This window comes from Ips typographus, linkage group LG16, assembly GCF_016097725.1.
Source record: "Ips typographus isolate SLU linkage group LG16, UJ_Ityp_2.0, whole genome shotgun sequence".
In the NCBI taxonomy this organism is placed as follows: Eukaryota; Metazoa; Arthropoda; class Insecta; order Coleoptera; family Curculionidae; genus Ips; species Ips typographus.
In genome coordinates this window covers 507037-519110 of record NC_138437.1, presented here as the reverse complement: position 1 = coordinate 519110, position 12074 = coordinate 507037, and positions in this window count along the sequence as shown.

Below are 12074 nucleotides of genomic sequence, written 5' to 3'. Positions count from 1 at the left end.
GCAGACGTAGCTGACTTAACTTAAACTTACCAGTAAACTAAAGCTTTGATGGTGGTGACGAATGTTCTGGGGCTAATAGCATTCACCCTCCGATACCACTCCCGAACCAATGGGCCCTAATCCCATCATGACCCTCGCCGTTCGCCGTGTTGGCAATCTGGCAGTAAAGTGCTGAACCACGAACGTTACTAATAAATAAAGATGGTTACCTGAGCACAACTGTGTTTCCTTCCCTCTGAGCTATTCCTTAACGCGACAATACTACAAAGTACTATATAGTCGGGATGGTTCCAGTCAAGGGGTACAAATCCTAGTAATACAGAATCGAAGATCTGAGGAACTTCCGGATATAACCGAAGAGGATATTGAGTCAACCATAAAAAGCATGAAGAACCCGCAAAGCACCTGGAGAAGACGGCATTGAAAGGAGGAGGAAATACACCAAAACAATGAAATAATGACGTTATGACAATATTGCATAAGTGGACATACAGTACCCTTCTTCAGAATATATAATAACGCAACCGCCACACCAACCAATTTACTGACCTGCTGCAGAGGTTCGCGAAAAACATGCAAATAGAACGAGGGTTGCCTATAGATATTTGGGCCACAAGATTAAATTGGGAAGAAACAACGCAGAATTAAATAGGAGAATAGGACAGCTTTGGACTACTGAAAGATGTCTTTAAATCGGATGTGTCTGAAGAGGAAGATCAACATAGGGAGCAGAAACACTGACCCTTACCAGGAAGGCCTTCTTCTTCTTCATTCTTGATCTTAGGCGAGTCGATTGTTCAATTATCGTCCACTTGCGTGAGGCTGTCGCTCCATCGTTTCCTGGGGCGCCTCACTCTCACAAGTCTGCGTTTGTCCATCCTGCTTATATGTACATTCCACTCCTTTTTCCTGTTTGCTGCAATTTTATTATTTGCTTGTCATTGATGTTTTTAACGTTACAGGCTGTTCTGAAATTCTCGCTTCTCTCTCTATGCAGCAGTGTATTTCCAGTGATTCTATGGAGTATCTTCATCTCAGCTGTCTCTGTAGGAGTCCTGGTTTCTGCGGTATATGTCATCACCGGCCTCACGACGGTTTTGTAGATCTTCAATTTAGTATCCGTTCCCATACTTTTATTGCGTTATTTGATTGAAGTCTCCATTCTAGAATTTTCTTCAGCGATGCACCGGTTCAGAACACTAATTATATGATTTGGAACTCTGTCTCAGAAGGATAAATTCAACATTGATCTCCTGTTTATTACTTTCTTGGTAACCTTCAACCAGAAGACACTAGGTTTCGGCCCAGAAATAAAGGAACAATGCAAAGAAAAAAGAAAAGCCTACCTATAATATTGCACTCTAACAGAATCATCTAACGAGTATAATCAAGTTAGGAACAAAACTAAAGAACTAGAGAGAAAATCCCAAAAAGAACACTGGGAAACGTTCTCCAAGCACCTGGAACATGATTTCTGCGGGCTCAAGACGGAGATATGGTGATTCATAAGATCGCAGAGAAAGGAGGTCAATGACCTGCTAGAACCAACCTATATAAAAGACGAAGAGTGGATCAGATATTTAACCGACCTTTATAATAATAATAATAAATGTTGCGTTTAGGCCGGTACTTGGATTTGGTTCTTACAGAGCACGCAGGAGAGTATCCGGTATCCGCCAGGAGGACTCCCTGAGTCCTACTCTTTTCAATTTAATTATGAAAGAAATTATTCGAAGTGTTTGAAGGTAAATGGATACAAAATGGGGGATGCAGAAATGAAAGAAAAGAAAGTAGTGTGTTATGCTGACGATGCCGCACTCATTTCAGAACATAAAGCTGACTTACAAAGGTTATTATACTTATTCAACCTAACAGCCGAGTTTTTAAATATGGAAATATCATCTACCAAAGCAAAGTGCTTAACAACATCAAAAACCCTTCTAAAGATGCTAACTTGAAATTGATGGCAAAGTAATTGAGCGGAAAATAAAACTTAATTACCTTGGCAAAGGTGAGAGATCAAACAACAAAAGCAATTAGAATAGCTGGCTGCCTGAATACAATATAACGCAATAAAAGTATGGGAACGGATACTAAGCTAAAGATCCACAAAACCGTCGAGAGGCCGTTTATGACATATACCGCAGAAACCAGGCCAGAAACATAGAAAACCAAAAGACTCCTGAGATGAAGATACTCCGTAGAATCACTGAAAAGACACTGCTGCATAGAGAGAGAAGCAGAGAAAGAAGAGAAGAATTTTAGAACAGCCTGTAACGTTGAAAACATCAATGAGATAAGAAAGAAAAGGAGTGGAATGTACATATAAGCAGGATGGACAACTGCAGACTTGTGAGAGTGGGACGAAGAGACGTTGGGCGCCCCAGAAAACGATGGAGCGACAACCTCACGCAAGTGGACGATAATTGAACAATCGACTCGCCTAAGACCAAGAATGAAGAGGAAGACCTTCCTGGTAAGGGTCAGTGTTTCTGCTCCATATGTTGATGTTCCTCTTCAGACACATATGAATATCCGATTTAAAGACATTCTTCAGTAGTCCGAAGCTGTCCATATCGATCAGTCCTAGATCAGTTGACATGCATGACTTACTAGGTCTGCACTAAGGACTATGTCATCTGCAAACCTCTGCAGCAGGTCAGTGAATAGTTTTGGAGAGATAGTGTCTCTTTGTCTAATACCTTTCTTCAAGGTAAATTGGTTTGTGTCGCGGATGCGTTATTATATATATTCTGAATAACGGTCGTGTATTTATGATCAATACTGTACTTATGCAATATTGTCATAACGTCATTATTCCATTGTTTTGGTGTATTTCCTCCTCCTTTCACTTGTAATGCCGTCTTCTCCAGGTGCTTTGCTGTTCTTCATCCCTTTTATGGTTGACTCAACTCAACCTCTTCGGTTATATCCGGAACATCCTTCAGGTCGTTGATTCTGTAATACTGGGATTTGTACCTCTTGATTGGAATCATCCCGACTATATACTACTTTGTAGTATTGTCGCGTTAAGGAATAACTCAGAGATCATCTCCCCCTGGGGATGTTCGGTGGTTTAGTCGAGTTGCGGTGCACCTTTTATACTCGTCAGCGATCTCATTACGCTAACCCTAGCAGGATCTCTTGTTGTTCGTAAAAGGTGTGTCCCTGCTCATTTTTCAGTTTGTAAATGTTACTCGTTCCTGTTTCCAACCTCCGTTTTAGTAATGCTTGCAAGAAACAATTCTATAAGAGTTCTCTTATTTCTATTTCCATATCCGTGAGGTATAACTAGAAACTCTGCATCGTCCTGCTTGTAGCACACTTTGGTGTTCAGCAATATAGTATACTTGTTGTTTGCCTATTGCGTCGTCGAATTTGTTCACTTATTTTCTAGATAAGATATATAGCTCTATCACTTTTGATTTAAACTGTGAGTATATTCTTTGTGTGGTTCTTGTTTACAATAAATCCAACACCACCATTAGGATAATATCCTCTGTAATGTATTAGGTGCCCCAACGAAAGTCTGATTTGTTCTTCACCCTTTCAACGCACTTCTTACAACCCAAGTATTTTTCAGCTCGTTTTCGAGTCCCACAATTGTTTCGTCCGCCATCAGTGTTCTGTTGTTATATGTTGTCATAAATCATATTCTTTGCTGTTGTCGTTTATCGACTCCAGGGATTTCTTAACCAAAACTTTGCAAGAACACTTTTTTGTCAACCTAGGATCTGGAGAGGGTTGTATCTCTACAAATTGTAGGATGTTGCTCGTTGATCCATCCGTAGACCAGTGATTTTATGTGTAGCGGACACATTTATAATCTAAACCAACTTCGTTCAATATTTCGCTTCGAAACAAGTATCAACGAATTCGCTCAATATTATGATTGGTGATCAAACCTCATTTTTTGTTGGGTCTTTTATGTAATGTAAAGCTTAGGTTAGTTTGTGCAATAGGCGAGCTTTGAACTCATTGCGGCTGATATACACTTACATGTACTTCCTTTGCAAATGAACTAAAATGTTACTTCTCTTGATATCCTTGGCTCATTTAATTTTTTTTGGGTCCTTTTATTCCCCGACATTGATGATGATTATTAACTTTCCGATATTCCGCTTGGCCTATTCCCAATGTCCCTTGATCATGCAAGTGAAACCACTAGACAAGTTGAAAATTGAAAGAAAATTATGAAAACTATGCTAATTTAATGAAGTTTCAAGAAAACAATCCCACTATTTCCCTTTATTCTTGTGTTCTTGTGTAAAATTAATTGAAACACTTTTCAGGTAACACATATAGTCGGCTATTGTCCTCTACATGTTTTAATAGTTTAATTATGAGATTTTCGTTAAAAATGTTGTTATTAAAATGACAGAACCCTGATTACACTATCTTAACATCCTCTACTTGTAGATATTATATTAAATGGTGAATTCCAATAATTTTCAGGAAAACTGTATTAAATCAACAGCATTATTAGTGAGTACTGAAGCTATGAAACTAAGATGGCAGCACTCTATATATAAAGTAACTAAAATGTTAAGAGGTTTTTGACTTTGCTAATTGATGTTGTGGTACAGATGTATGACCTTGTTCTATTTTATTTAGAGTTGAACTAAATTAATACATTAAGTGTAGTAGCGCCTGTAATAGTATCTTTAATAAAGTTAACCACTGACAAGTGATTTACGGTCAGCTGTAACTGTGTAGTTACATTTTATAAATCCGATGTGGGTTCAAATTAATTGACCATTATTGTATTTGAACGATGTGCGTGTTTGAAGGCAGTCACACATGACATTGTATAATAGGGTTTGTTTAATTGTTCTAAATATTTTACAAACTACAAATATGATTTTTAAAAATTAAATTAAGAATGCCTGTTAGACAGACAGTTGTAGTAGATTATTTTATTTTGGAGTACTTTAATTGGTATATAATAATATTTATTTTTGAACAAAATCCTAACTTTCTCTTCTTCTTTTTTTTATTTTTTAACTGAAATATTCAAAATTATTTTCGTATTCTTTAATACATTTTTCGCAAATTTTAAAAATTCTTTATATTTCATTTAATATCTATTTGAATGAGGGGATTACGCAAATACTTTATGCGTAGTTAAATTATTGGGGTACGGGTTGGTACTTGAAATGCGTGTATGAGGCCGGAAAACTGGCCAACCTACTAGAGGAAATGAAGAGAGTGAAGATGGACATTCTGGGTGTCGCGGAAACGTGGTGGCCTCAGGCTGGAGCGTGTCACGTTTCTAGGGGGGTCATGTACTATTCAGGAAATAATGATAGAAATCATAGAAAGGGAGTAGTAATAGTCCTGACGAAGTTATCTAGATCTGTAATAAATGTTCTCCCTTTCTCAGACAGAATCATATTACTTATGACTTAAACTATACGCCAAGCCAGTCAACATCAATGTCATCCAAGTGTATGCTTCCATAACAGATGATGAGATCGAGACGTTTTACGAAGAATTAAAGCAAGTATTCAAACAAGTTAAAAATCATGAGATAAACATGATTATGGGTGATTACAACGCCAGTGTGGGAGAAGGAAGATTTGAAGCATTGGTGGGACCTTATGGACTAGGATTACGCAATGATCGTGGCGAACGTTTTTGCCAATTCTGCCAGAAGGAAAACATTAAATTAACAAACACATGGTACAAACTGCCACCTAGACGCTTATATACGTGGAAGGCTCCAGGAGATCGCCCAGACAACATAATCCGCAATCAGATCGATTGCATACTTATCAACAAACGTTATGGGATATCGATAAAGAGAATATGCACCTATCCGGGCGCCGATGTGCCCTCAGACCATGTTCTCTTGATGGCGGTAATCAAAATCAAAATTATGACAATCAAAACCCATGTACCACAGCGAAAGATAGATTACGAAAGGCTTAAAGATGAAGAAACAAAAAACAAAGTTACCAAAAATCTTAATGAGAAAATACTGACAACCATAGATCCACAGACGGTAGAGGAGCTAACATGGGTGACGTATGGGAAGAAATGAAGGCTGCCATGACCAATGTTGTGGAGGCAGAATTCTGACACAAACGAAAAGCACAAAAAGACGATTGGATGACAGATGAGATACTGGCGCTGTTTGGAACGAAGAGGGTACAAGAACAAAGGGAATGGTGATGACTACAAAAAAATCCAGAAAGTCATTAGAACGAAGATAATAACCGCTAAGAATGAGTGGCTGAAACCACAGTGTGAAGAATTAGAACAACTACAAAGAATGCACGATGACTTCAACCTACACAGAAAGATAAAAGAGACGGCAGGGGTATATAGAAAGAGTGCATTCTCTAATGTAGAAAACGATCAGGGAGAATTAGCGCAGGATGATCAACAGCGTAAAATCAAATGGGAAAACTATATTAGCAACCTGAGACCTGCTGTTGAAAATGTAGACGATAAAGACCTCTCGAGACCTCCTATCACAAAAGAGGAAATTATAAGAGTGATCAATACATCCAAAGATAGAAAGGCGTTTGGCCCAGACCGCATACCTGTAGAGTTTTTCAAACTATTGGACGACAAAAGCATAACAGTTCTTCAGACGGTATTTAATCGAATCTATAACATAGGCGAATACCCGTCCAATGGTTAACCTCGAATTTTGTCCCCTTGCCGGAAAAGAATAATGCAACAAAATGTGAGGACCACAGACTAATCAGCCTCATCAGTCACACACTGAAAATATTCCTTAAGATTATCCACTATAGAATATTAATAAAGTGCGAAAGAAACATCGAATCCACACAATTTGGATTCAGACGAGGTTTAGGCACGAGAAAAGCATTAGTTGCGACTTAAGTACTGATTCAGAACTGCAAAGATCAGAAAAAGGACATAATGCTGTGTTTCATCGATTATGAAAAGGCGTTTGACAGAGTCCAACATCATAAACTGATCCAAATCCTAAATAGATTGGACATAGACCAAAAAGACATCCGCTGCATTCAAAGCCTATACTGGAACCAAATGGCTGAAGTCAGAGTTGGTAACGATCTCACAGAAACAAAACCAACCAATTTGTAGAGGGGTCTGACAAGGGTGTGTTCTCTCCCCATTTCAATTTATATTCTGCAGCCATCTTTCAGGAAGCCCTAGAAGAACGCAACGTGGGCGTTAAGGTGAATCGTGTATGGGTCAACAATATTCGTTATGCGGACGACACAGTTCTAATTGCAGATAACATGGAGGATTTGCGGGATATGCTTGGGTCTGTCGGGGAATGCAGTAAGAACATGGGCCTTAATATCAACACCAAGAAGACTAAATTCATGATAATTACTCGAAAGCCACAAGAATTTCAAAACTTAAGCCTAACATATGAGAATCAACCAATAGAGCGAGTAAATAATTTTAAATATCTAGGAACGTGGCTGTGTAAAAACTGGGAATCAGACACAGAAATGTTTCGCTTTGGTTCCAAAAGGCGTGCTATATGTTGTTGGAAACAGAACATTTCCATCTATCCATCCGTAGCCTTACACCCCTCTGTGGGCCTCTTCCTTTCTTAGCCTCGTTCAGGATTCTGTTCCATCCTTCTCTGCCAGTTGCTTCTTTTTTCCAGTTCCTTGCTATTAGTTCTCAGGCGTCTTTTTGAATGTTGTCATGCCATCTTAGTCTGCCTTGTCTCCTGCTGCCTTCCATGTTTTCTTTATAGATCTTCTGTGGTACTCTTTCTTCACCTATGCGATCTACTTTCCTTGCAGTTGTTGTACTTTTATATAAGTGACTAGATCTATTTCTTTATTCAATTGTACCAGACCGTGGTTATACTTTATCCTCCATCCGTCTTTTTCCTGGGTCGGTCCAAATATTCTCTACAGTATTTTTCGTTCGAATTTTAATAATAGGTCCTCAGATTTGGGCCTCATTGTTTACAAATTAGCACTCGTAGTCGTCGTCTCTATCAGCTTTATAAAGCTTTTATACACTTTGGCTTTTACACCCACTGTTTGCGATTTCATTATACATTGAGTTGCGTAGTACGCTTTATTCCCGGCTATCAGTTTCTGTTGAATTGTCTGTGTCATCCAGTTCTGTTCGTTCAATGTTGAGCCCAGATATTGAACTTCAATATTCATGTTATCCGTAGTTACGTTCTGCCCAGCTGCGTCCTTGATTTTATGGCCATCTATTTGGTTTTGTCTTCATTCAATAGAAGCTCCACCGGTCTTGCCTCTTCTATCAGCTGGATAATGTACTTTTACTGCCAGTACATTCCTTCCTACTATATTCAGATTGTCTACATATCCTGCATCTTGGCATGACTAGTTTATAATGGTGCTGTCGTTTTAATTCCTGAGTCTCTAATCACTTTCTCGAGATTTAGGTTAAATAGGATCGGAGTCAGGTCATCTCCTTGTCTTAGTCCCTTATTTGTTGGGGATTTTTTTGTGAGTTGGTTTTTTATTTTGACCTAATTGAGCGTGTTTTCCATGATTATCTGTATCACCTTGATTAGTTTCTGCGGTACTTCTTCCAGAATGTTGTATAGTACTTCCCCACTTATACTGCCGTAGGCTTCTCGAAAGTCCACGAGTAGTTGGTGGATGGGTATGTCATATTCCCATGCATTTTCCATAATTCGTCGTGTCGTAAAAGTTTGGTTGGTCGTGGATCTTCCTCTTCTAAATCCTGCTAGATATTCCCCTATTATGCTTATATATCCAGTCTTTCGCGTATTATAGATGTTAGGATGTTGTATGTGACATAAAGTAGTGACAGACCTTTATAGTTGTTGCAGTCTTGTTGATCGCCTTTTTTGTATATTGGACAGATTATGACTATTTTCCACTCTTATATATATATTTATTCTGTTTTCCAAATAGTTTTTACTAGAGCATGTATTTTAGTTTCTAGTAGTTCTCCTCCTTGTTTAGTAGTTCAGTGAAATACTCTTTACATCGTGATTCATCGATTTTATTTCTCTCGGTCATTACTTCCCCGTCCTTATTCTTACACATTTCTAATCTTGGGTGAAATTCGTTTTTAATGCTGTTCACTGTTTTAAAAAACTCTCTCTTCTTCGTTTATATTTTCTCTAATTTTCTTCTACAGTGCTTCCGCATATCTCTTTCCTTCAAGATCTTTGGTCTTTAGGTTCTCTAAATTATATTTTCTCCCTTTTGGGCATGTACATTATTTATTCTTGCTCTTCATCTAATTTTGGCTATAAAATAACCTGAGTCTACTGTTGCTCTTCTCGTGGTTCTGATGTCCAATATGCTTTAATAGAATCTGGCGCTTACTAGCATGTGGTCTATTTGGTTTAGTGTGCGCCCATCTGGAGATATCCAGGTTGCTAGGTGATTGTTTGAACGTTGTGCTTCTAACTACTAGGTCTTTTGACGAGAGAGAAATGTATAGTTCTAGTTCCACTGTTATTAAACTCTTCATGTATGCTGTACTTTCCTATCGTTGGCTGGTATGCGTCTTCTTTGCCTATTTTGGCTTTAAACTCTCCGATCACTAGGTTGTCTTTTCTAGGATTCTAGGGTTGTGTAAAAAACGTTCTTTTCATGATTCTCCTTCTCTTCTGTTGGGGCGTGAACAGAGAATACGAAAGCTAATTAAAGCGCATTTTAATTTAGATGTAGCACATTTTCTTGTTCATTAGTTTGAAGCCGATGACGTTTTCTTTGATCCGGTTTCCAAATAGGAATCCCACTGCGAATTCGTGTCCCCGAATTAGTACACATCTTCGCTTTTATTAGCTAGTCTTCATGTTCCTGGCCATCTTTTTATCTAGTTTGTCTATTAACTACTTCCATCAGTTCATTTAGCGGTCCCATTTGATATAGGCTTCTGATATTCCACGTTCCAAGGTGCATGCCCATTTTCCTTTGCATTGTCCGTCTTCGTGTTATCTGTCCTGCTTTCCGAGGCATAACTGGAGGTTTCGTAACAATTTATTGTTTTGCGGTATGGGGTTGTTACTGACTACTGCCAAAAGGATAGGCCTGGGGGTAAATTTTCCCTTTCGGGAACTTCCCAAAGTTGCAGTGGTGTCCCCTGTCCTAGGAGTAGGATGCCCCCATTGACAGGGAGGCTCCTCTGGCGCTCTTTTTGTCCTCCATTTGTTCTTCCTTTGGTATTCTTTTGAAGACCATGAATTGCGTTTTGTGCACGTTTAGCTCCATCTTTCACTTGGTGCACCATTTCTCCAATGCTGTTGTTGTCAAAGTCCAACAATTTATTAACCAATGATGAGAAATTTTATTAACAACCCATTAGATTTACTAAGAACCATTTTTTAGGTTCCAGCAATATTTCTTTCAAGCGTAACCAATTCTCACTTTTTTAAAAAAACACATTTATTTTTTACCCCAAACGGTCACTTTTGCACATGTGCTGCAATAAAACTTATCTTATGCTTCACCCCTTGATATTTTAGCACACCCTATTATAGCCCTGTTGCTCCAGAATCACTACGTGATACAATTGACAATAGTTTCAAAATTCCAGCACCTCGCAAATCCTTTAATACAATTGGAGTGTCTCTAGTTTCAGCGCATAAAAAATGGTTGCTAAGGTAAATTGAACCGTACGCCAACAGCTGTTATCTCCTCTTGACGGTATCGGGCCAGGAGTCAACCACTCCTGCTCCGGGTCAAAATCTCAGTGTCGTCCGCCTAGAGGGCTAAGCGGTTTCGCTCAGTTCTAGGCGGATATCAAACATAAATGTTATAGAGAAATGGCCATCGTACTGCGCCTTGTGGCACTCCTGCTTCCATTTCCCTTTCCTCAAGCAACTTCGGATATAGGTGAGTTTGCCTAGTTGGCCTAGAAAGAAAAGATTAACCGTTGTACAGTCATTTCAGGACACCCTGTATGTTAGGATATTAATATTTTTCCTGTTAAATGGCAGTGTTGTACAGGGTGGGCCAAATTGGACGTATTTAAATGGGAAGTGCTCTTATTAATAGAGATGTCAGTGTCTGAAGCTCAAATTTGATACAAAACTTTGAAGGAAGTGCAAAACATGGAAGAGTTTAGCGCGGATGTAATGAATGAGAGGAAAGTGTTTTTTTGGTAAATCGGCAAAAAAAAGTAAGTAAGTAAGTAAGTATGATAACCTGGTGACACGTGTCTCCATCTGTATGAAAGGAGGTTCAAAAACCTGAAATAGAGAGACAAAAACAAACATGGATATCACAAATGGCCAGCAGCGACACAATTGTGATTTCCAAATAGACTTGATTCAAAATAGACTTGAACACCTCAGGACCGAAGCAGCATATTTAATTGCGATTAAGCGTCGCTTTATTTGAATCTCAAAGGAATGACACGATCTTTGTTGAAAAAGAATGCATAATCTCCTAATTTACATGCAGTGCAGTCGGCTAGATTAAGTTCCTTTTTGATATCCACTAGCAATTGCCAATAAAGAAGATTCTGGCTTTAGTCACTCAAAAAAAAAACTGTATGACGAAAGAAACTTTTTCCAATACGTAGCTCATACAGGGAACGGCAATACTATGGATAAATTTGTTTGAAAAACAAGGAACTTTTTTTCAAAAACAATTACTTATTATTGCAGTGCCGTGTACAGAGAAAGTAGAGATCATTTTTTGATAAAATTATTGTATAGTAGAGTTACATTCTAATAAAGTTAAATATAGAACCTCTTACGCAAAGTCACTCTCAAGCACCTATTCATATATCATACTGGTAATGTGTGTCTCACCTCGTTATCAGTTACCTTTAACCCTCACGGTGCAATATCCCGGTAAGAGATTAAATTTTAGCAACATGCCTGAACATAGATCTAATATAACCCTCCAAATTTCCATTATAATTTTTGTTGTTACTTTGGAATTAATGCGCCTGTAAGCATTACCTAATATGTCAAATATTTTACATTTATTGGGACTAATATTAAGAGTAGAGGAAATAGTTGTCACCCTTTTGATCTCCCGCAAGAAGTCCGTTAGGAAAAGTCGCAAAAAAGATTTGACCTAAAACAAAATTGCCAAAAAGTGATCAGCTTAGAATTAGCAGCTGACAGTCCAGCAGAACCC